At 35.8% G+C, this 25,615-nt stretch overlaps 1 pseudogene; it reads right to left on the reverse strand.

The window, feature by feature from the left end:
• Positions 1-1,271: 1,271 nt before the first annotated feature.
• The window catches only part of LOC111408582, a 38,480-nt pseudogene continuing 14,136 nt past the window's right edge, over positions 1,272-25,615 (reverse strand).

The raw sequence follows: 25,615 nt of genomic DNA on the forward strand, positions 1-25,615 counted from the left end.
CTATAACTTGTATCATGTGAGTGGAAAAAATCTACTTTTTAAGAAATAAGTATTTATTAAATTTATATTAGATCAGAAAGCAAATTATTTCATATAGTTGGTTTAACAGCATGATTTTCAGAATAAAATAGATTTTATAGTCAGTTCTTTTTAAAGTTTAATTCAGTTAAGTTAAATCATTTCATTGGCACATTATACAAGTATTAATTATTTTAGCATATCTAAAGTTATTTTAAAAATACCATAAAGTACCCATGTGATTTTATTCTAGTTTGCACTCGTGTGAATGTGTTTCTACGCTGTATGATCTCATATGGTTATTTTTCCCGCTCTGCACTGGTGTGAATTTGTTTACACAATATATGATCATTTACAATGATTCTATCCGCTCTCCACTATTTTGAATATGTTTCCATAGTGTATAACCAGATTATAGCCTTTGGGCAGCTATGCGTGATATTACCAGAATTTTATAATTGAATAGTTTTGTCATGTACACCGATATTCATCGATACATGAGTAAGGTTATTCCGTATACTTTTTAGTGTGAATTTTCAGTATTATATAACTTATCAGATTTCAAATTACAGAATTTAGTTTATTCAGTTTATATTACAGTTTATAGTACTGTGAAAGCATTTTTTACTCATAGTGTAGGCGTCAGATTTATTATATCTGTTACATCTTGTAGTTGTTCATTTAGAATAAAGAATAAAGAGTTTTATGATTCAAAAATACTTTAATCTTAAAAGAATTATCAAATTTCTTAAAGTTGTAATAGCATAAATGTTTTTAGAAAGTTTACATAAATGGAAAAGTATACTTATATGCGAAATATCTATTCACTGAGTTACAAGCTCATGTATTTTGTTACCATTTTTCTTATCAAATAGTAGTTGAGTTGAGCAGCATTGAAGCATGTTGATCTAATGAATTGAGCCACACACTGTCTCCAGTTGTGTGACTCATTTTATAAGTTTATATAATTCATGTTGTTGGGATACATGCATCTTTTGTCGAAAAATATATCCATATCATGGGTCTGCTATATTTTTTTTATATGTTGTGCATTTGGAGTCTTCTGATTGGTATAGAAATGTAAATTTGATCCCAGTGCACTTTATTTTGAATAGTTTTTGTTTTGAGGGATTGATGTACCGTATTTTAAATTATTTGTACAGATTTGAGAAAATTGATTATTGATCAATCATGAAATCATTTGCCCTTTTTGCCAACTTTTGCCTTGTGATGGTCCCATTTTGCCATGAACTCTAATCCCTTATGCACTTCATCAATTTCCCAAGAGATGGCACAAACTTCTTCGGATGTTTAATGAACTCAAGATGATGTTCTAGATTGCAATGTCCACCTCCATTTATCTATAAAGGTTCATACTTAAACTTGCAAAGATCCCAAAGCTGCTTCCGATGGAAGCAGTCAACAACTTCATCTATCGTTCCCTAGATATGAAATAATAATTATTAATTATTTATCTCATAAAAGTTTTTAAGTTCAATTTAAAAATGACTTTTACCTTTTGATTGCATATTTTACTAACATGCTTTAGATATTTTGTGGGCATCAAATAGTAAAATCTCTAATGGAAGAGACGAATCAAGTACTTGAACTATTCGTGAAGTTTATGAATGTGAAATCATTTTCTTCTAAAATCCTTCCTGAATTAATATTTTCTTCCGCCTAAAAATTAACTAAGAAAAGCACTACGAAATTAAAGGGTATTGATGCTGCTTCTGTCTTGTAATTATTAATTATTAAAGCCCCACTATAGTTAATTACAGTGATATGACTGTTTGGAGACATTTTCTCATTTAATATTTGAAAAAGAGCAATTCGATGTGTCTAAAGCTCAAACGTGCACTTGTATTACAAGATTGGTGTGCTAAAATATGCCATCATCTTGGGGGAGTACATTGAGCAGCCATACATATTGCGACACATCAGGTTTATCATGAAAGAAGAAAGTATATTGAGCTGGATTGCCACGTGGTTAGAGAAAATATACAAGAGGGCAAGATCAAAATCATACATCCATGTACTAAGGATCAACTTGCAGACATGGTAAATAAGTCAATTAGGAAACTGAGGTTTAGAACATTGTTAAGCAAGATAGGAGTTCATATATTTAAGAAATTAAGAAAGAGAATAATTTCCTTGTTATTCTTCATATGAAAGAAACGATACATATATACACACAGTTAGAATTTTATATTAGGAAGATATACAAATTACAAATCCCTATAATTAAGCCTTATTTACATCTCGTAACACTCTCCCACATGTTGGAGTATAGATATTAATCATGTCCAGCTTGTTACAAATATAACAACCCAAATCCAATTTTTGTGCCTCTGTTAATCTTTACATATCCTGTAGAGATTAAATTTTGCTGCACATTCATGAACGAAATGATAGTCAATCTCAATATGCTTAGTTCATTCATAAAACACAGAATTAGAAGCAATATAAAGAGCAACTTGATTGTCACACCACAACTTTGTTGGTATTGAAGGCTTAAGACCAACTTCAGTTAAGAGCTAATATATTCACAATATCTCACACACGGACTGTACCATTACTTTATATTTTGTTTCTGCACTAGATCGGGACACAACATTTTGCTTTTTTACTTTTTTCTAGGACCAAATTTCCTCCAACAAAAACACAGTAGCAAGTAGTGGATCTTCGATCAATCTTGGAACCTGCCCAATCTGCATTTGAAAAACATTCATGTGAGTATGTCCATGATTTCTGTATAGTATCCCACGTCCAGGAGCTGTCTTTAAATAACAAAGGGTTTGTTCTAAAGCTGCCCAATGGTGAACCGTTGGAGAAGACATGAATCGACTTACAACACTGATAAGATACGCAATATCAGGACGGGTTATTGTAAGATAGTTCAATTTCCCAACCAGTCTTCTATACTACTCAAGATCTTCAAATAAGTCTCCATCTTTGGTAAGTTGCAAATTAGGAAGCATTGGAGCACTGCTTGGCTTAGCTCCTAACTTCTTTGTCTCAACTACTAAGTCAAGAACATATTTTCTCTTAGATAAGGAGATGCCTTGCTTCTTGTCATCTCAAGTCCTAAGAAATATTTTTCAACACTCCTAAATCTTTCTTGTGAAATTGGTCATGAAGAAAGGACTTTAGAGATGAAATTGCCATATTATCATTGTCGGTAATAACAATATCATCAACATACACAATAAGGAGAATTATGCCAGATTCGAACTGTTTGTAGAAGATTAAGTGGTCAAACTTGCTCTTTTGTATTCCAAATTTTTTCACCACTTGAATAACTTTTCCACACCAAGCACGTAGACTCTATTTCAAACCATATAAAGACTTTCAAAGATGACACACTTTCACATACTCCCCCTGAGTAACAAACCTAGATGGTTGCTCTATATAAACTTTCTCATGGAGATCACCGTATAAGAAAGCATATTTGATGTCTAATTGATGTAAATGCCAATTATGAGTAGCTATCATAGAAATGAATAAGTGAACAAATGTTAATTTAGCTATAGGAGAGAAAGTGCCAGAATAATTTACACCATAAGTCTAAGCATAGCCTTTAGCCACAAGACGAGTTCTAAGCCTAGCCATTAATTCATCAGGATGGAATTTAATTGCAACAGCCACTTACATCCAATAGCTTTTTTTCCTGCAAGTAAATTTACTAAATTCCAAGTACCGTTAGCATCCAAAGCGTTAATCTTCTCTATCATAGCATCACGCCAAACAGTATATGATAAGGCTTCATAAATAGTTTTTGGAAGATTCATAGAGTCTATGGAGGTAATAAATGAACAAGAAAAAAAAGACAAGTGATTATAAGAAACAAAGAATGAAATAGGATAAGTGCACTGACGTTTACCTTTGTGAAGAGCGATAGGTAGATCAAGATCACTGGACATTGGATTCGATGTCGAAGAAGAGTAAGGAGTAGAGCTTATATCAGAAGGATTTCATCGTCTTGACTTGGTGAATAGGTAGTGGTGGTGTGGGAGCAACATGTGTAGAAGCAACATAAGTTGAGTGGTAAGTGACATGATAAACTAGCAGATTGTTATCCTCTTCCTTACCAAAAGAAGTATAAGAAGTGGGAAAGAAAGGAATATGTTCCAAAAAGGTGACATCAACTGACACAAGATACTTGTTAAGACTCGAACAGTAGCATCGGTACCCTTTTTGTAGACGAGATTAATCCAAAAAAAATACTTTTTGAGAATTTTGGATCTAATTTAGTTACATGGAGACGAACATCACGAGCATAACAAATACTACCAAATATTCTAGGTTCAATAGAAAACAAGGGTTTAGTAGGAAAAATGACACTATAAGAAGTCTCACCATGAAAAATAGATAAAGGCATTCGATTAATCAAGAAATATGCTGTGGAGACTGCATCGCCCAAAATTATTTACGAATATACATTTGGAATAGGAGTACCCTGACTATCTCAAAAAGATGTCTATTTTTTCTTTTAGTCACACGATTTTAAGAGGGTGTGTTAACACACGAGGATCGATGATGAATATCATTATGAAACATGTAAGTCTGAAAAGAATCGAAGAATATTCTTTGGCATTATCACTTTTCAATGCATGTACCAAAACATTAGACGGTGTTTTAATTTCAACACAAAAGGCACTAAAAATGAGAAAATATTTCAGTATGATTCTTCATTAAATAAAGTCAAGTCACATGAAGAAAAATCATCAACAAAGGTAAAAAAAAAAATATCGAAATTCAGTTTTGGACATAACAGGACAATGACCCTAAACATCTGAATGAACTAACTCAAATGGAAAACTAGCTCTTTTATTAACTCGAGGAATTGAGGACAAACGATGATGTTTTGCAAACTAACATGACTCACAATCTAAATATGATACATTCTGAAACTGAGAACATAATTTCTTTAACGAAGATAAAAATCAATGTCTCAATCGACAATGTGCTTCAAAATGAGTTAAGATACCTGAACACGTAATGGACTTGGGTATTGGGTATCCAAAATATAGAGACCGCCTGATTCATGCCCCTTTCCATTAATCTTTTTCATTATAAGATCCTAAAAAAGATAGTGATCAAGAAAAATGAGACACAACAGCTTAAGGTCTGAGTAAGTGTTCTTATAGACATCAAATTAAAAAAAAAATTGTGGTAGACTTAAGACAGTGGATAAGGAAATTAATGGAGTTAGATTAATAGTGCGAGAATCGAGAACAGAAGAAGTAGAACCATCAACTAAAGTAACATTGGAAGGAGATGTATGCGACGAAAAAGTGGAGAAGAGAATAGGATTACCTATTATATGATCTGTGGCACTAGATTCAATGACCCATTTTGAGGAAGAGGAGAGAAGACATGTATTTGGTTTACCTGTATCAGCAATCATAGAGATAGACTGAGATGAATTTTTCAATACTTCTTGGTACTGAATGACTTTAGCAAACTCATCAGTAGAAACTGTAATGGTTTGGGTGTAACAATAGTAGCTGCAACATGGCCTGGCTCATGACAGTAGTAGCATACAACTGCCCCTTCATTCCGACTTCGATTGACCCGACTATTTGTATCACCGCTTCTTGTATTTCCTCTACCATTGTGACTGATAAAGGGCTAGAAGGCTGAACAGATGAAAAAACAGAAGCACTAGTATCTATGCGAAGTACTCTAGTAAACATTTTTATAGAAATGAAATCTTAGCACTGGAGAGAATCTGGGATTTAGCAGTCTCAAACTGAGGACTAAGACCAGTTAGAAAACTTATCACAGCTACTTGCTTTCGCTAAGCTTGCTAAACTTTCACATCCAGACTAAAAGGTAACAAGACATTTAGTTCTTCGAATGACTTTTTGAAATTCATAAAATAAGCTTGAAGAGACTGATCTTATTGTTCAACACTAGAAAAACACTTACAAGCTTCATATATATGTGACGTATTCCCTTTCTCAGAGTACATAAATTCCAAATATTTCATCAATTCCTTAACATGCTCACGGTAATTAATCAAACCGACTATCTCAGTGTCAATGGAATTACGAATTTGTGAGAAAATCGGGCATCATCTTGTAACCATATTTGGCTAGTATTATCCTTTGTGGATCTTCGGTAAGATAATTGTCCATACAAATACTCTATAGATAAATCTGAACAGGCTTACACCAATTTAAATAATTTAGACCAACAAACTTATGCTCCGTGATTTTGGACACCACTGGAATAACATCAGTCATAGCTAAATTCTATTGCTAGTCGGCCATAGAAATAAAACACAAGATCCAAATAACAAATTAAAAAAAATCAATAAATGATCCAAATAATAAACCCAAAAGATAGTTTCTTTTGTCCCAAATCCAACAAATAATGGCCCATATCAATAGACCCAAAACCAAACACAATCTAATTAAATGAGTTCAACCCAAATAAATAAAGGGGAATTTACACAAATGTCACTAAATTTGAAAATGCACAAAAAATTTTGTCTTGCACAATTTTTTTGCAAAAATGTCCATCTTATCCTTTGACACCTTTTTAGGAGCAATAAATGCTTGATTTGAATGCAATTAATGGTGTGATGTGATTATTTATTTATCTTTATTGTTAATATTGAAGAAATGAATATTATATTGTATAATATGAATTTTTGATTAAAAAAATGGGTGGAATGTGTACAAAGAGCACACACAAGTAGGAGTTGAAATGGCTTCTTCTTCTTCATCATCCCCCTTCCATTATCAACAAGGCATGAAGGAAAGTCATTGATCAATCTCAAAGGTAAGGTAGTAGAAAATAAATTTTTGCATGCCATACTTGACTACTTTAAATATTCAATAGAACATGGTCAGAATTAATTGTCCATATTTCATCTCTTATTCATTGATTTTTTTATTTTTGGTATATTTTAGAAAGGGAAGAAATACCAATATTCTCAACAAAATGTGAATCATTCCATATGTAATTCCATATTTAATGAAGCATTGAGTTATATTTTCTTTGTGTGTGGGGAGACCAGTTGAAGTTGTAGTTGAGAATTGATTATGACCATTAATGTGTTGTAATAAATTCCTGAAATAGTAAAACACATGATTTTGTAGGTTCCTCGAAACTTATGTCGTTCAAGTGTTGAGCAGTTTCGTAGAAACTTTCAGGTTAGACATTTGAATTGTCGAAATCGACATTTAGTAACTGTCGGGACGGACAGAGAATTCAATTGCCGATTTTGACACCTGAAAAGCTTTCTCTTTTTGGTACTACATGGATCAAAGTATTGTAATGAGCCAATTTGACCGTATTAAATCTTTCGACATAAATGTGCAGAATTATGACTTTTGTACTCCCAACATTTTAGGTATGGCTCAGGATCTGAGATTCATCGTGTCGCATAGGGGGAACTTTGTTCACGTGGATGACGAATGGAAGTGGAGAGGGGACAAAACGACTTTCATTTTAGCGCCGAGAAGCATTACCGTAGCAGAACTTGTATTAAGATTGAAGGAGAAAGTTGGTATTGTTGAACCCCGCAATGAAATTGAGTTGAAGTTCAAAGTCTTGAATTTGAATATACCTACGGCAGAGATACGCGATGATGAGGACCTAAATTGGTACATATCTATTCATAAGGAGACTGCATTCTGTGTCACTATTATGGAAATCGAGGTCCCGAGTGTTGACATGGTGAGGGAAGCAAACTGTGCAGAGAATCGGTTCGACCTAACGGAATGTCCCCAGACTTTAAGACATGGTGAGGTCAATCATGAGCACAGTGGGTCGAACAACGAAGCACCCGCACCTTCAATTGACCATATCGAGGCTGCAGCATCCGTTGAGCACTTAGAGAACCTATTACATGGTACGAATGATGCTATTATTGCTGAAATTGACCAGGCAATGTCATCACATTCCATGAGTTTGGGCACAGATGAGTGGATGATAGCCGTCGTTCTTGTCGAAAAGCAAATATTCTTTAGCAAGAAACAATTGTACTCGAAGATTCGTGTGCTTTGCTTTGCAAAAGAAGTTTCAATTTCGGGTGAACAGGTCAAGTATAAAAATGTTAACCGTTGTATGTGTGGACGATAATTGCAAGTGGATGCTATGTATTTCTACTATCAAGCATCTGCAATCTTCATGATCCGTAAATTCATCAACGTGCACACATGTTCCCTTAATTTTCATCGTAACGCACATCAGCATGCCACTAGTTCTGTAATTGCCGAACACATTTTGGGCAAACTGGATACTCCAGGTCGATCGTATGACCCTACCGCTATTGCACGTGATATGGAACGTGAGTTCGGTGTGAAAATTAGCTACAACAAAGCTCATAGGAAAAAGCTTCATGCCTTAACTATGCTACACGGTACACCGGAAGCCAGTTTCCAAAAATTATCTTCATATTGCCACGTCGTAGGAGAGAGTAAACTGGGGACAATAACCCACATAGAACTTGATTCTCAAAATTCAGTGCAAGCATTCGTGGTTACACGTAGTACTTGAGACCCGTTATTTGTGTTGATGGTAGTCATCTGAAGGGTCGATACAAAGGGACACTTCTACTGGCAACTGCCCAAAATGGTAACAAACAAATATATCCGTTAGCATGGGGAATCGTGGATACTAAAACCAATAAATCCTGGAAGTGGTTTATGTCCAACTTGAAAGAGCTTATAGGGGACTCCGAAGACCTCATATTTGTTTCAGACAGAAAAAAGAGCATTAACAAAGCTATTACTCAGTTGTTTTCGTTGTCTCACCATGGTTGTTGTATCTGGCATCTCGAAAAGAACCTAATATAGCGGTACAGCAACGCAAGTGCAATACTTCTATTTAAATGAGCTGCTACGACATATTAGGTCGAGGACTTTGAAAGACTCACGGGGCAGATCCGCAAGGTGAGCACAAGTGCGCACGGGTACTTAGAGCACGCGGGTTATTCATTTTGGTCTCGAGCACTATTTATTGGCCACCGTTACAACATTATGACGAACAACAATGCTGAGTCTCTGAACTCCATGTTGAGAGAAGCCCGTTCTTGAACGATAACCCGCTTGGTCGAACACATTCAGAGTACTTTGCAGAAGTGGTTTTATGAACGTCAAAAAATGCGATCGAATGCAGTACAGTATTGACGTCGAGGATGGAAAACGAGTTACGGATGACATTCAAAACTGGAACTAGACTTCGAGCCCATTTGTTGACAAATAACTTAACTCAGGTTGGAATATCCAACAACGTTGACATAGTTGACTTTTTCGAAGACACCTGCACATGTCGTGAGTTCCAACTAAACCATATGCCATGTGCTCATGTAACTCATGCTGCTTACTTTAGAGGGAAGTCATTGTCTGACCTTTGCTTCCCTTATTGCACATCTGAATGCTGGAGGGGTGCCTATAGCGAAGCCATATATCCTGTTAGACGTGAAGTGGATTGGGTTGTTCGCAGTTTAATTACATTTACTCCTATTTTGCCACCACTCGTACGTGCCCTCCAGGTAGACCACCGACCCAATGTAAGCATTCAAGACACGAGTCTGCATGGTCGAGCAGAAAATGCACTCGTTGTGGTCGTCTTGGTCATAATCGGAGCACATGTTCAAACCCCAATGTATCACAAGTTCCTTAAACATTGTTAGTGTAATCGACGTTGTATATTCAATGTTCCGTAGTGCACTGCACCTTATGAAGTTATGTTATAAAGAGTGTGATAATTACCGTTTTTGGATGTTCGGCAACCTTCTGTATACATACGAATTTCTTTCCCGACTGTCCTGTTCATCACGTACGCAACATCCCGACATGTGAAACGTCTATCCCGGCAGATGTTTTCTGGATTCCCGACAGTTGACGAATGTGTGCACAACACTCAAGATCAGTTTCACGTACATGGCGAACTGTAGATTCTATGAAAGAGAAACAACGTAATTGTAACATGCTTAAAACAAAGTCTTTAAACAAGTACAACTAACCCTCCAAGTGCACGATCAATCAAAATACTTTTCTTGGGACGTTGTCCTTTTCTTGTTGGACTGCGCGCATCATGAACCCCATTTAAAACATTTATGTTCAATACCCATGAAATATATTATAATTTGTAACATCGTCCTTCACGGAGAGAATTCAGTTCTAGATAAACAACATTTCATAACATCCGCCAAACGTGGTGCAAAATATAAATGTAGGTTCATTTGTCGTTTCCGACAGATAGAAATCTGTAATTCTCGACAGTTCGACCGGACTGGACTATACACAAAAATATACTATCCGGATTACGGTGAAGGGACATGTTCATGCAGACATTTTGGTTCTGTGTTAACCAAATGCATCCCTACAAAAGAGTGGACTGTACAGTACTTATTCACTACACTCCACGACCAGCATTTCACTCGTCGTCGACAATCGAACTTGCTCCCCCGCTGTCTTCACCTGACTCGTCAGACGAGATGATAATTACCTCGTTCTCTAGGACGTACGCCTGCCCATCGTCGTCCTCAAAATCCCCCTCGTAGGCAGCATCGACCGTGAACACCTCATCAAGCACATCATTCTGTGACAAACCATCGCCACTCCCAACATCTTCCAAGTTCGGGAAGGGAACAGGGGAAATGGCTTTCCTACCGTACAAAGCTCAATTTCCTCATCGTCTGAGAAAATGTAGATTGGAAATAACGGAGAGGAATCGGGAACCGGCATCGGCTCATCCATGTTGAACGGTTCGGTGCTTCCTGTGGACGAACTCATTATGCTTATGTAGTAAAGTATTGATGAAACTAAATGTATCTTTGAGAGACACAAATTCTCACAATGCTATTCCACTAAGTTGTCTAGGAGTGAGAACAATGTGACACTATATTTATAAGCAACTTGAAGAGGAAAAGCAATTATGGTCATCATCTACCCAACCACCAAGTCCAATCTCCTTGTTAATTTGAAAAGCAATTGGTGTGATGGTTCAATAAATTTATAGTACCTTTATCCCCCATTTCCCCATAATTAGTAGGACATTTAACACTCTTTATTATCTTTGTACAATTCACTACATCTACATTCCTGCAGCTGAAATGTCCTTGTGCAAAATATTCCCAGCAATTGTACTATGGTTGTAATTGTAGTGCTTCATAAAAATGGGATTACATTATATTCACGCACATGGTATACCGAGTACTGTTCATATGAAATATTTTGAAAGATAGTTGGAAGTTTCTATAGATGCTTGACAACAATGTGAATTTAACAACGATGTCAACATTGAGCATACAAGAGAAGAAATACTGCAGTTATTATCAAAATAAAAATTTTAAGCACTATAATGTCCATCTTCTTGTACAGCAGAGTGCAGTTTAGTTGCCCTTTTACATGGGTGGACTTTCTTGGTGCCCTTTAATTGATGTTCTTACTTGGAAACAAGGCATACTTTAACATTTAGAAATGAAGCTAACTGTAATTCTCTGTTTATGGAAGCTAGCCATTGACACTTTTGGTACACAACTATAAAGAAAGTAATTCATTAAAACTTGATGGAAACTCAACAAGTGACAGGAATAAGTCCTAATTTCGATAAAGAGCACTTACGGAAAATAATTTAATGCGTGGTGATGACAAGTAAAATAGACACCAACTTGAAACTTGGACAGCTTCAAATATTTGAAGAATGCAAAGATCATTTTCTAAAGCCAACTTCAACGAGAACATAGAATTAAAAATATGCCGAGAACGTATCTCAAAAGCGAATAAACACATTAGCCAAAGTACCAGACATGCAAGTAGACGAGAACGAACATTGCAAGAGAAAAATAATCAAGCAAGTTAATGTATGAGTGTCAGAAAAATGCTTATCATGTCAATTTAGGTTCCGACTGTGTAATATAAGACATAAACAAGGTATCCAACTTGTAACAGTAAAACCAAATGTCATGACAAATGGACACGGACACAGACTATGTCATAACTAATGGCAAGGCAAAATATTAGACGCGCGTCGCAATTCCAACGCACATGTCAAATGAAAAAGTCAAGCGTTGATGTTAGAATAAACGTAAAAGCAAGTGATTAATTGTTCTCGTCTACATCGTTCACCATCTGCACACCTCTAATGGCAAGTCAAAACCAAAAATAACCCCATCATCCTGGCATCCCGCCACTTCATTCACAATTACTTCTTCAATGTCTTTCCCCTCCTCCTCGTGTACGGAGTCCTCGTCACAGGAGCGGGACATCGCAGCTAGGTGGAGCGTCGTCTCGTCGTAGAAACTCTACCTCCTTCTTCTGGTACAGGGGCAGGAACAGGTATGTGAGTGGATGGAACAGGTATGGTAGCGACAATACCTACATGAAAATGAAAGGGGCCCAGTGAGTTACCGTAAATGACGTTCACTAACCATACGTATTATACGCACTAGTAACGCATGCAATGAACTTACCTTCACCATCTGTGACGTTGCAATCGTAAATCTCTGCATCGCTGACCGCGGTCGCATCTGAGGGCTTTGTGGCGGCTCTGTGGCAGCTCCATCTTATTAACGGAACACACGTAAATGCATAGCATTCGAGGAAACATTAGGAAGAAGATGCCATGACATGAAATTGCAAAAAGTGCTTGTAATGGACGTAATATCTTCCTGATCGTCAATTGGAGTGGGCAACGGCTCGTGCTCGGCATTCGGGCATGGTGCAATGTCAGCTCCCTCTGTTGACAACAACAGTAAAATAACGTGAGCACATTTGTGATGTCAAGTTGCGCAACATGCGTAGTCAATGAAATAATATGTTTCGATTTGTGCATGAAATACCCACCTACCTGGCAAATCTTCAATTTCGACAAGTAGCTCCCCCTCTCCGTGCATAGAAGACTGTATGCTCCGTTTGTGGAAACAATAGTGACGTCATGAGAGCACATTACATCTCCCAACTCAAGCATCGTACAACGTCCAGTCAATAACATGTTTAGAATCGCTCGTTAATAATGCACGTACCTGGAGGCTGTGAACATCCTGTGTCAACTCCCATTTCAATTAGAGTGGGCAATGGGTCCATGCCTCGTCCACGTACGTCTACATCCCAACTGTAACATGAAAAAATCGAACAACCTTATGGTCAATTTCAAAAAATATAACTGAGTAGCACATGTTTGATTCATACCTTGTGGGGAACAACCTGAAGGATCGGGCTCGAAAATTGTGCCCGTTGAGCGCGGAGCGGTGGTAGGGGGATATGGGACCACCTGGGCAGCAATGAACTCACGGAGTCTTGTACATTTAAATGTCATGTGCTGTTCAATTTCAAAATCCACAGTCCGGAGTCACATCTCCAAGAGGATTTTTTGGTCGAGTAGTAGCTGCTTAACTTTCCCTTTGGTCAAGCTGGAAGCAGATGTTCGAATTGGCCGTGAGTGTGTCATACGCCCTCGCACTGGTGAACGAACTGATGCCACTGGAGGGGTGGAAGATTCATCGGTATCCTCACTGTCGTTGCCTTCGCGATCACTTCCTGACTCCCCATCGCTGTCATCATCTTCAGATGTCTCCCCGTTACCACTTCGTCCACTACAAACTCTGTCCTCCAAATCTTGACCTCCCGACTGTCCACCAACTCCACTTTCGACGTGCAACGAATGAATCTCCAGCGCAACCACAGTGCTCACAATGTCATCAAGCACAGGCACTGGGGGATAGTCGTACGGCACGAGAGAGGACAGATATGGCTGCTCAACCTCTGTATCGGTAGGTCGGAGAGTTGCGTACACATATAGCTACGAAATGAGGTTTAGATAATCACATGAGAACGTGCCAGATAGTAACAAGATGGTAAAGGGAAAATGAAGACATGCCAAAATTGTACCTATACATTCTTGAAAAATGCATCGTATGTACTGTGCTGTGGCTGCTTTCGAGCGGACCAGCGAAGAATTCGTGGCATTCATTTATCGACTCGCTGACCGAAGCATTCCCCACTCTCAGGAATCGCCTCGTACGCCCAAACCTATTGCAACAACAGAAACACATTAAAATTACAGAGATTATAGGTGCAAAGCTACTGGAGGGGTAAATCATGCATGCTATGCTAATGTTACGAAGTGTGCGGACCTGCATGGCGATGGGGAAGCCGTGAATTGTGCATGGAATCTCTTTCTCCTTCCTCCTTTTGGCCTTTTAGAATTTTCTTGCAAAGCTACCCCGGAACCCGTGCAACAATCGCCTATATCCAATTCTACCCCAAGGGTAGGAAAAAAAGAAGTCCAGGTCGTCCACCATTGATAAAAATGGCAAATGGATACCGACGTTATTATCTGGAGTATCGAATACTCCCTCCACAATTAGAACTAGCCCTAGCTTGTAGCGATCAGCACGGGTCGTCGACGGTCGGGCAACAGTAGACTGTAGTTATGCTAATGATACCTTGTCATTGGACTTAAAGTACCTCTCTTTCAACCTTTTCCTCTCAATCAATCGACCGAAATCGTCCCCCTCCGAGAAGAGACCGCATCTTAACCCCGTCACAGCAGCGAACTCTTGTAGACCGAATCTCATCAAGTGGGCTTGCACATTGAACCAAAGTTCGTTCACCTTTTCTATGCGGACTGTTCTAAATAGTAGCTGTAGGATTAGCTGGACAGAGAATTGAATGTCTAGAACATCAGCCAGATACCCGAGGGGGGAGTTTCGAAAGTCCTCACATTGCCGCTCATCAAAATGGTCCATCATGGTCTTAATGTACTTGAGGTTGCTGCGTTGGGAAATGTGGGCTCGCAACCGTGCATCTTTTGGAATCAGGAATTCAAAGTCTATCTACCCTGCAAGGTGCATTGACAAAACCCATGGGATTAGATTATAAACATAAACAATGTTGTATAATGTCTAATGCTATAAGGATTCAACATCATGGATACGGTGATCTGTCGAGAACTACAAAGATCAAACGTCGGTATCGACAGACTGTCGGTATCGACAGACTGTCTGTGGACATCTGTCGATACCGATGGTTGATGTTAAAATAGGAATGATAGGCTAACTGTCGAGAAAAACTAAGAGTCAAGTGTCGGGGTCGACAGTTCACTGGGAGTTGCTATGCATGCTTCTGGGTGCAAGTTCAACATATTAGGCAGTGCCACATAGAAGTATGTTTCAGAAGTAATAACGGAGGATGTGTGAAGGCAAACATGCATGCTAGGATTCATAGCCATTCCAGTTACCGTACTTATTATCAAATATAGGAAACAAATTTATGTACGTGAGTATGAATGGAGAGTCAATATGAGACGGTGAAGGACATGTATGCAAGTGACTTGAACGAAACAATTTTACAGGTCAAAGTAGGTAGGACACAGTATCATACACCTCAACTATTTGACGAATACTTAAGACAATCAATGACACCAGTTTGTACACCTCAACATGGTCAACAGTAATTGAGACAATCAATGACATGAAAGAAAATTAATATTTATCCATCCTACGTATCCCATCAAATTGAGCAACCAAATCCTAGCGTGAGATGGTTACCGTACTTATGAGACATAAATGGAGAGTCAATATGACACAATGAAGGACATGTATGTAAGTGATTTGAACGAATGTCAAAGTAGGTAGGACATAGTATCATACACATCAACTATTTCACGATTACTTAAGACAATCAATGACATCATTTTGTACACCTCATTTAGCTCAACAATACTTAAAACAATCAACGAAATGGAAGAAAATTACTATTAATTCATTCTAGGCATCCCATCAAATTAAGCAACCAAATCCTACCATCAGATAGTTTATATTCAACCAAATCAAATCATAAAAATCCAAATCCTCTTTATAACATAGCAGAAAAACTCGAATTTTGCAATTGCAGGAGTTGGCTGCACCAAAAATTGCCACATATGTATAAAGTTATCCATCGAAATTTCATGAAAATTCAATTTCACAAGAGGGACCCAAAATTGCACAAGCACAAGATTTTCGATATGCGTCTCTTCTGTCCAATACAAACAAAAGCCCAGCAACAATAACCACTTATATTTTTGGTAAGTGATGATATTAAATTATGATAATGTGTGTATAATTTATTTCAAATTGTAACTTATACTATCTTATTATTGCCGCCACCACAATCTTATACCAGAAATCATCACAACTGTCCAGAAGTGAGACATATAAAACCACAACAACATATCTTTGTCAACAAATGATCGGATTACACTATGGTATTCACAACGACTATTAGTAAAGCAAGTACTATAAATTCGACATTTTTGGACACCACATTTGGAAGCTTTGTCAAAACCCAATTCATTGAGATCAAGATTATGCTGAGAAAAGAAAAATACCCAAATCCCATTGAAAAAAAGCCCTCATTTATTATGAAAAGCATATCAAAAGTTGCCTACTGATTAAACATTCAACTCTTAAATCTTCAAAATTTTAACACAAATTTGGAATATAGTTCGCCATTGGTACATTCAACCCTAAAGTCTCAATTAATCCAAGATTTCCCAAGAAGGTTATTGAATGACCACAACAATAATCATTTCCCAAAAGCACTTCAAACAAAGATGTGTAAAGGGGAAAAAATATTCATTCTATCTTCTACCAAAGAGCAAGCATGAAATTACAGCCATTTTATATTCAAATAAGCCAAATAAATCCATACATACTCTACCCAATACATTCAAACAATGAAAACCCAACTATACTCAAACAAATTACACTAATACAGAAAGAACCCTTGTGTCTAATAATATGAACAATCTCGAAGTAGAACTAATTTCCCAAGTTCAATGGATATATCAAACTGTCATATGCCGTTTTATGTATATATTTCCTCTTTTTCAGAAAAAAATGCATAAAATGAATACAACACCAACGTGAAGAAATTAGTGATGGTCTTCATCCATGGTGAAGTGAACCATGGCTGTCGTTGATGGCTGGTGGTTCGACGATTTGAATTTTAGAGGGGAGTCTCGCCTTTCGCCGGTTCGTATCACGCAACGGACTGCTCTCGGTCTTCATCGGCGGTGAAAGAAGGGAAAGTGCGATGGAGGGGATGATTCCAATGAAAGAGGAAAATGTGTGAGAGAAGGGATTGTGTTTCAACAGTGGTTTCTTCTTCTCCTCCTTTGTTTCGTTTGGTCGTTTCCCTTCTTCCTTCACCAGTTTTGTTCTCTCTCTCTCTCTCTCTCTCTCTCCAAGTACCTGACATTTCAAAGATTTTGTACAATTTCAAGTTTTGTCATGTCATATTTAAACAAGGACTCAGACGGGATTGGACTTAGTAAGAGGGGCAAAAAAGTCCAAATATGACAATTTTGCAATGACTTTAAAAAAGTGACATTTCTGTAAGTAACAAGGCAAAATTTGACTAGTTTGATAATTTCCACATAAATAAACGGTCTACTCACAGAGACGATGCACGAGAATGCAGATGATAGGAGAAGAGGAAACTCCAACCACACTCACAGATGCATCGATAAACCCCAAATTGTCGATGGAAAATGAGGAAATCAAACTGTAGGCAACGAGAATCTAGAGATCTAGATCACTAGAAAGCAGAATCCAACCAGAAACCGTGAGATGAACCTTTGACCAGGGTCACCTGAACCATAATCGTGCACAGTAAAGATCGGACTCCACACAACCACCGAGAAACTGAACCCAAATTGAAGACGCACAGAAGGCAACCTATATATATAGAGAGAGAGGTAGAATTCTATATTAAGAAGATATACAAATTAGGAACCCTATAATTAAGCCTTATTTACATACCGTAACAATAACCTTTACCTTTCATCTTGAGGAGGCGTATTGTATAGTGTAAATTCTTTTATGTTGAACAATTGGTGACATGGCAGAATTAGTTAGCATTTTGTTCTTCTGTTTTGTATAGCTTTCCATACGGTTAGGTGAGGGGTAAACTCTATATATACTCGTAAGGTTTGATTAGTAAAGTAAGCAGTAAAAGAATTCACCATCACATTTTTTGTTTCTATCATCTTCACAGAATTTGTTAGATATAACCAAAAGAATGCAAGCTCCAAGTGTGGATGCCGCTGTTTACAAGGAAGATAACAAGATTTTGACATCCAGTTTTTTGCTGGAAAGTAGTATGAACATATACAATAATTAGAGTTGGGAATACCTATAAAAATTCAAATCCTAGGATTCACATGGTTTCATGCAATACAAGCAATGTACAACAGAACAATTAAATATGAAGCAAGTAGTTTGATGAACTTATTTAAAATCATAACATTGACTACGACACTTGAAATGATGGATACTCTTTGGTTGACCACAGATATTTTGTTTCAACTCTAAGATTCATAATTATTTGTTATCTGAAAGGTTATGTTAACAAAGATTTTTGCTTGATATGTTTTACAGATTCATAATTATTTGTACCGCGATTATTTTACTAGGTGGAAGTTAACATCTCATTAAGTAAGTTTTATCGGGACTGAAACATATAGTTTAAAATAACTTGAGTTGTATTCACATCTCCCACCAGATCCTGTACATTCCGTGCAAGCTGCGTCATCTGTGAACCAATGTACTTCAAATCCATCGTTTAGAACCAAATCGATCCATGTTAAGTTATTTCTAAGAGCATTTACTGATGTTTGGAGCACGTGGATTGTAACAATGGTCGTGCAGTTCCAAGATCTCCATTAGTTGGAATAGATCCACTTATGAAATAGTCATTCTCAACTAAGGTACCATTCTGATGACAACGGAACTTATTGGAGGCAAATGCTGTACTGATAGACGAACATCCAAAGAACATGTTCAGGTTCCCAAAATTGGGTGTTTAACTGAATATGTAACTAATTGTTGTATTCATTGATGCAAAGGGGCAAGTATTGTTGTACACGTCCAATCTGGTTAGCCTCAAAACTTGGTTGTCATGATCTATAATCAAGACTCGAAATGTTTGTGACAGGATCTTTAATGTAGGAAATTGGCCTTGGCACTCGAGTCTGAATTCTAAGAGAGTGGAGACCACAGTAGTACGGTTGAGGATCACCCCAGGAGTGATAGCTTATATTTTTCATGCCCCAACATTAAAACTGGTGACCACACTGTATGTATCGTGCATTGATAAGTGTGTTTTCGCACATTTATTAGATACTTTAACAAACTAATTATTGATTAAAGGAGCGGATATTGACTTACAATTGGGTAATTTTGGCTTTTGTAGGTCATTAACCCCAAAAGGTAAGAGAAAAAGGCAAAAGGAAGTGAAAAATGACCAAAAGCGTACAAAATTGTGAAGTTGGGGTCCAAAATGCAAAAGTGTCCAAAGTTTAAGGACCTGGGGTTGCAATTTTAGAGGGCAAAAGTGATATGGAAATCAAAATTTGAGGACCAGATTGTACATGATCAAAGTTGAAAGGTCTTGTGTGCAATTAAATGGAGGACTAATTTGAAAAAATAAATGAAGAAAGCTAGCGCTCGCGCATAGGTTTACTATGGCGCTCGCACGGGAGGCTCTTTGTGATCTCCCAGTTGGGCGAATTTTGCCTATTTCGGGTAAATTTTTCTCAATTTCAATTTAGATGATTTCTGACCATTTAAATATCGTTTTGTTAGTCAATTCTAGAAATTTCTTGGGCTAGGTCTTCTTCCTCTTTGATTTTCTTTTACTTTTCTTTACTTTTCTTCTTCTTTCTTTTTCTCTTCTTTTTCGTTCCATTTTTCTTGACATTTTGGAAGTGAAATCAAGAGCAGTAGGAGAATCTATCTAAGGTTTTGGATAAATATTTGAGAAAGTCATAGCCAAGCTTCAAAGGGGTTATACTTGTAACTTTGTATTTTTTCAATTAAGTTGCCATATTTGTAATAGATTGTGTAAAATATTCTCCTTTTTATCATTTGTATACAATGGCCTAAGTTATTTGTGTTGGGATTTATGGTATTAATTTAACCTAACTTTTAATTAATTATTTAATTTTGATATTTTCTCTTTAATGTTAAGTTATTCATAATTTGTATACAATGGGCTAAGTTATTTGTGTTGAGACTTATGATATTAATTTAACTTAACTTTTAATTAATTTTGATATTTGGTATTTAATGTTAAGTTATTTATTTCCATGTGTTTCTATTATTGTATTTATTGCATTTTCATTTATGTGGCCAATGAATGATTATGATTAGTGATTCGGATATCGTACGAGAGAATATTGTGCATTTTACACTAAATAGAAGAAACTCTAGATTTGTGTAGAGGATAGAGATATGCTTCTAGCCCTATGTGACCCAATGAGTTATTTTCACTAATATTTAATGCGATTGTTTGGTTTTAATTGACATAGAGATATAATAGGTTAAACAATCAATTAGGATTAATTTCGCTCGAGAGATGTAATTAACTAAAATTGAAAAATCGGGTCTAACATCGTAAATGAGTGATTTGTTAATTGGCATGTGGAGAAATTAATTAGGCGATGGTTAAGCGAAACTATAAATTCCAGCCACTTTTGCTTCCGAAATTTCCAAGATTTGTATATTTTCTTATTTTGTAGGTTTTTAGCTAATTTCCTTATTTCAAAATCATATTTTTAATTGTGTGTGTTTATTTTTATTGTTAGAATTAAAATTAATTAAAGTTGTGTGATCGAAAGTATACATTCCTCAAGAGATCGACAACTCGAACTCAAAAGGTCCACTTTATTACTTAAACGTGACCCGTACACTTATGGTATAGTATTTTAGCGAGCATGCATCATCTGCTTAAAAATTGCTAGATCCACTGAAAGAATTATTGCAATGATGCTAATGTTAAATGGAACATACAAGAAAAGTTGGTGAAACACTTGGTAGATTTTTTTCATCAAAGTTTGAATAGATGACTTTATAAGATAAGTGAATGGTTTTGGTAAATTCCGTTTAAACAATAATCATGTCATTGCTGCAATGATATTGATTTGTTGACATTTTCAATATAAATTTTGAACAGTCGGAGAATGGCTAAATTGTCTATTTGACTTGATGATATGGAAAAAATCTAGTCATTGCCCTTCCTGGACTTTGTCCTAATATTAATTTTTCTTGATATGGATTGAAGTGGGAAGATCACTGCAAAGTTCATTATTCTGCCTAATTTCCTTTTGGTTGACCTGGCTGCACGAGTCATTTTCTTTTTTCTTTTTTTCTCTCGTTATAGTAGAGGAAAGAACAGCTTGTCCTGTGAGATTTAACAAAAATGCTTCCTTAGCCTCTGTTGTGCCTTTAGGCACCAGTAGGCAGTAGCGAGCTTCATGTTTGGTATCTCAATTCAGGGGAAAGGAAGGATAAGATATCGAGCCTGGAAAATTAAACATTTGGAAAGTTGCATATCTAAATGGATACACCCACCTTTTTGTTTGACTAAAGCCTGTCTTCTTAGCCTTTTAGTAGAAGGGCTAAAGTCTACAGTAGGGTTCATTTAAATCAAAATTTTCAATATTTTTTTAACCAAAGTTCTTCTTATGGTTTTGGACACTCTTTTTTTCTTTTTATTTATCAAGAGAACATTTATATAGTTCTCAAAATATTTCTTATAGTTTATTTATCAATTATCAAAGGGCATTTAAGTACTTTAAAATTTTCCATTCTACCTAGTATTCATACTTTTTAGTCATACAAAAAAAAAAAATCGTAGTACGTTTTTCCAGATTTGAAGTTGTATTTTTCTGCAGGAGCGGGGTAAGGCCAAGAATAGGTACACTACTTGTTCCTTTCTGGATCCTGCAGTTTGTAGCCCCCTTCTTATGTGTAGGAGCTTCATCAACATCTTATCCCTAACATTAGTACCTGTTGCTAAGCCATGCAGGCCTCTCACTTGGGAGGGCAGAATCACTATTCTATTTCTGCAATCAAGAAGGGAAAAAAAAGAAAAAAGAAAAAATCTCATTTGAATTATAAACTGCGACAAAGAGAATATAATGTGTACAATGAGACCAAGGGTACTGGATATGAATTCAGAACATTGTCACACTCCTGAGTTTTTGCTACAAAGGACGAAAAGAGGTCTGGCCTATGATTTCTTGCCCAATGATCAATGAATTGATTACAAGGAATGGATCATGAGTTGGTACTAATCCCCGTTTGGTAACAATTTTTTACCCAAAACAATCAATTTTTCGACCGTTATTTTGATATTCCGGCCGTCATTTTTGACTTTTTTACTCACAGATGGAACCCACTTTTCTCTCTAACGGTCAAAAAATCAATTCTCATAATCACTACCGAACAGGCTTTTAAGAATATCTTTGTAACAACCCAAAATCCAGATACCTAGATTTGGAAGTATTATCATTTAATTTATTTTTAAAATTATAGATGTGGAAAGACAGTAAGATTTTTCTTTGATGTAATAAATGTCAAAGACTTCATTCATGAAAATCATTTGTGCTTGATAAGAGTATAAGGCAATCAATTGAAATGGTAACATTAATTTCAAAATGTATTCAATATTAAAATACGTTAGTACCGAGTTCGTGTCACCACAAGTCGTCGACTCGAATCATCTTGCCTTCATCATCTAAAAATGGGGAGGGATAATGTGAAATGAGCTAACCCTCAGTAAACAAACCTCATACATATGATATATACTTATGATATGCATATGACATACTTTAAAGTAAAAGCATTTCTTAATATATATCACATTTCTTTAAAAACTTAACATTGACGTCGTGAGCTCACTTGGCGTATCGTCTAGCCAATCAGAATGCAGTGGACAATTATTATTTGGAATCCAATGGAGTCCTACCGGTAGTATTTCAAAGCAATTAACATTGGCATTAATATTTTCATTGAACATTGGTCGGGTGCGCCGGTCCCCAATGCCGCATTTTCCACTCATACCTTTCATGGCATAGACATACATCTCGAAATAAAAATATTTAGGAGATATATATATATAACATTTGTGTCAAAAATTTTAGAAAACTTTTTCGTGAAAGTTTTTCTACAAAATAGCCCAGGGGGAAAGGAAAACAGAAAATAGTTGAAAAGATTCAAATTAAGAATAAAAATATTTGAAAAGAGAAATTTTATTGATAATTGAACGATTACAGAATTTGAAAAATTACAAAGTAATTTTTTAGAGAACAAAAATAACAAAAGAAACAAAACTTCTATTGTCAAATTCGCTCTGTCTTGAAATGAACTTTTGAAGTCTTTTTATACTTGAAATTTCTTTTATTTGGCAGAAAGAATCTTGAATAGTTGAGTGGGAGACAACATAATGAAGAATCTTGAAATATGAAACCCATTTTTGAATAATTGAGCCATCTTTTGACTGACTTTAAAAAAGAAAGATTCTTTCTTTAATAGAGTTGTCTTTCTCTTGGAATGGATGGCAATCTCTCGAGAAAAAGCTGGTTAGCTGGCATGCAAAATTTGAATAGAATCTCCTTTGATTTATTGATCCGGTAATTTCTCAATTCTTCGAGAAAACTGGGTTCTTGTAGTCATTTGATCCTTTTTTCTTGAGCAAGAAAGTCATCATAACCTAAATCGATTAGGTCATCACCATTGTCTGTCTCTTGAGATTCTTGATCAGATTCTTTTTGAGTACTTGATTTTTTAGATCCATTTTTAGAAATTTGTTCATAAATTTCTAATAATTCTTTTGGATCATTGCATTTTGATAACATTGAAATAATCCTTTGTTTTTCAGTCAGAAAATCTGCCTAATCATCTTGTTCTTTTTTTGAGAATTTTGAGACACCCAAATTTCTTTGTTCTTGAATCCATGATTGAATTGCTTTTGGACAACAATTTGTTTCTTTGAATTTAGACCACCATTTGACTTTGAATCTTTTGGTAATCTTTTGAGTGAAGTATTCATCATTTTGATTCTGAAGTAGAAAGAAATTCCAGCAAAAAATCCAGGAAACTTTTATATTGAAGGCAAATTGGAACAAAACATTTTCTTGAGGTTTTAAAAATGTTTTCGCCTCTCTTCTGAAGTATTCATATCCTTGAAAAGTAAGACTGGGTAAAATTTTCTCTTCAAGCTCATGATACAAAAATCATGTTTGAAATCATTTTGAAAAATGAGGATGACAATTTTGATTAAAAAGAATGAACCATGAATGGATAACAGGTCTAAAGAAAAAGACTTTGTACCAAGCATTGATATAATCAAAATAATTGAAATATTCAGAAACTGTAAAATATGTTGAAGAGAGCTTAAGTCTCTTTTCTTCCCATGAGTTTTGTCCCCAGTTTTCGTAGGACAATATCCTAAGAATACTGATTTTTGAAAATATCATTTCTTCTTTATTTTGAGGATCTGGAATATGAGAAATTATGGTTGATCCTATTTTCAAAAGAATAGTCTCATAATAATCTCGAGATTTTTTTTACATTTGATGGCATGAACCAAAAATTGGTTGGAAAAAAAGATCAGAAGACATTCATCCAAATTTTTGTATCTATGAAGCCAAGATGTTTCCATATCAAGGCTATTTTCAAAGATACTTTTGGTAAAATATTGAAAATTTTGAGGGGGGTTTATTTGAGGAAGTTTTTCAGAACTTTGGACTGTTTTTTGTGGTTTAAAAGGGTGGCTTTATTTTGATTAGGTTTTTTGATAAAAGTTGAAATGGTATTTGAGGAGGAAGAAGTTTCTTGAGTTTCATTTGGAGAATGATCTTTTAAGAGATCATTAATTGAGAAAAAAGGAGTAGAATTTTTTTTCTACTTTGTTTCTTTTGAACCGAATTTTGATCTTCTTCTTCAACTTGCTTCGCCCAACTCATTTTCACTCCTTTTGTGAATGAACTCTCTTGTGAGGAAGTCTGCCAAGAAGTTTAATTTCCCTTGTATATATAGAATTTCGAAATCAAAACAGGACAAAATAGACTGCCATCTTGCAAAGATTTGTTTCGAAACAAGATTTTTCATATCTTTTTGTAAAACATCTTTTAAGACTTTGCAATCTGTTTTCAAAATAAATTTTTTGTTGATAAGATCGTCTTGAAATTTTAAAATAGACAGTACTATTAAAAGAATTTCTTTTTTGATAGTGGAATAATTCTTTTGAGGGCCGATCCACACACCACTGTGGTACCTAACTAACTGATCTTGAGATAACTTTAGTGGGATTTGCTTTAACACTCCACCATACCCGATATCCGAGCATCTATCTCAATAATAATTGAGGCGTGGGGTCAAGTATTGAAAGACATGGAATATTTTTGATTGCTTTTTTGACTCTTTGGATTGCAACTGTGTGCTCGTGACTCCATGGGTCAGAGTTATTTTGTAGTCTTTTGAATAATGGGGCACAAATTTGACGTATACTTTTGACAAAGTCGACAACATAATTGACACAACCTAAAAAGCGTTGCAAACTTGTTTTATCAATGATTTCATCAAGAAACTTGTCAATGAAATCAAGACTTCTTTGAATAGGAGTTAAAGTGCCATTATGAATATAATGACCAAGGAACGTATTTTTGTTTGAAATAAAACAATCTTCTTAGCAGAAACTGTTAAACCATTTTTCTTAATAACATGAATAAATATATGAATATGTTTAAAATGTTGTTCTATATTTTCAGAAAATATAAGAACATATATATATATATATATATA

This window comes from Olea europaea, chromosome 13 (genome assembly GCF_002742605.1).
Source record: "Olea europaea var. sylvestris chromosome 13, O_europaea_v1, whole genome shotgun sequence".
NCBI lineage: Eukaryota > Viridiplantae > Streptophyta > Magnoliopsida > Lamiales > Oleaceae > Olea > Olea europaea.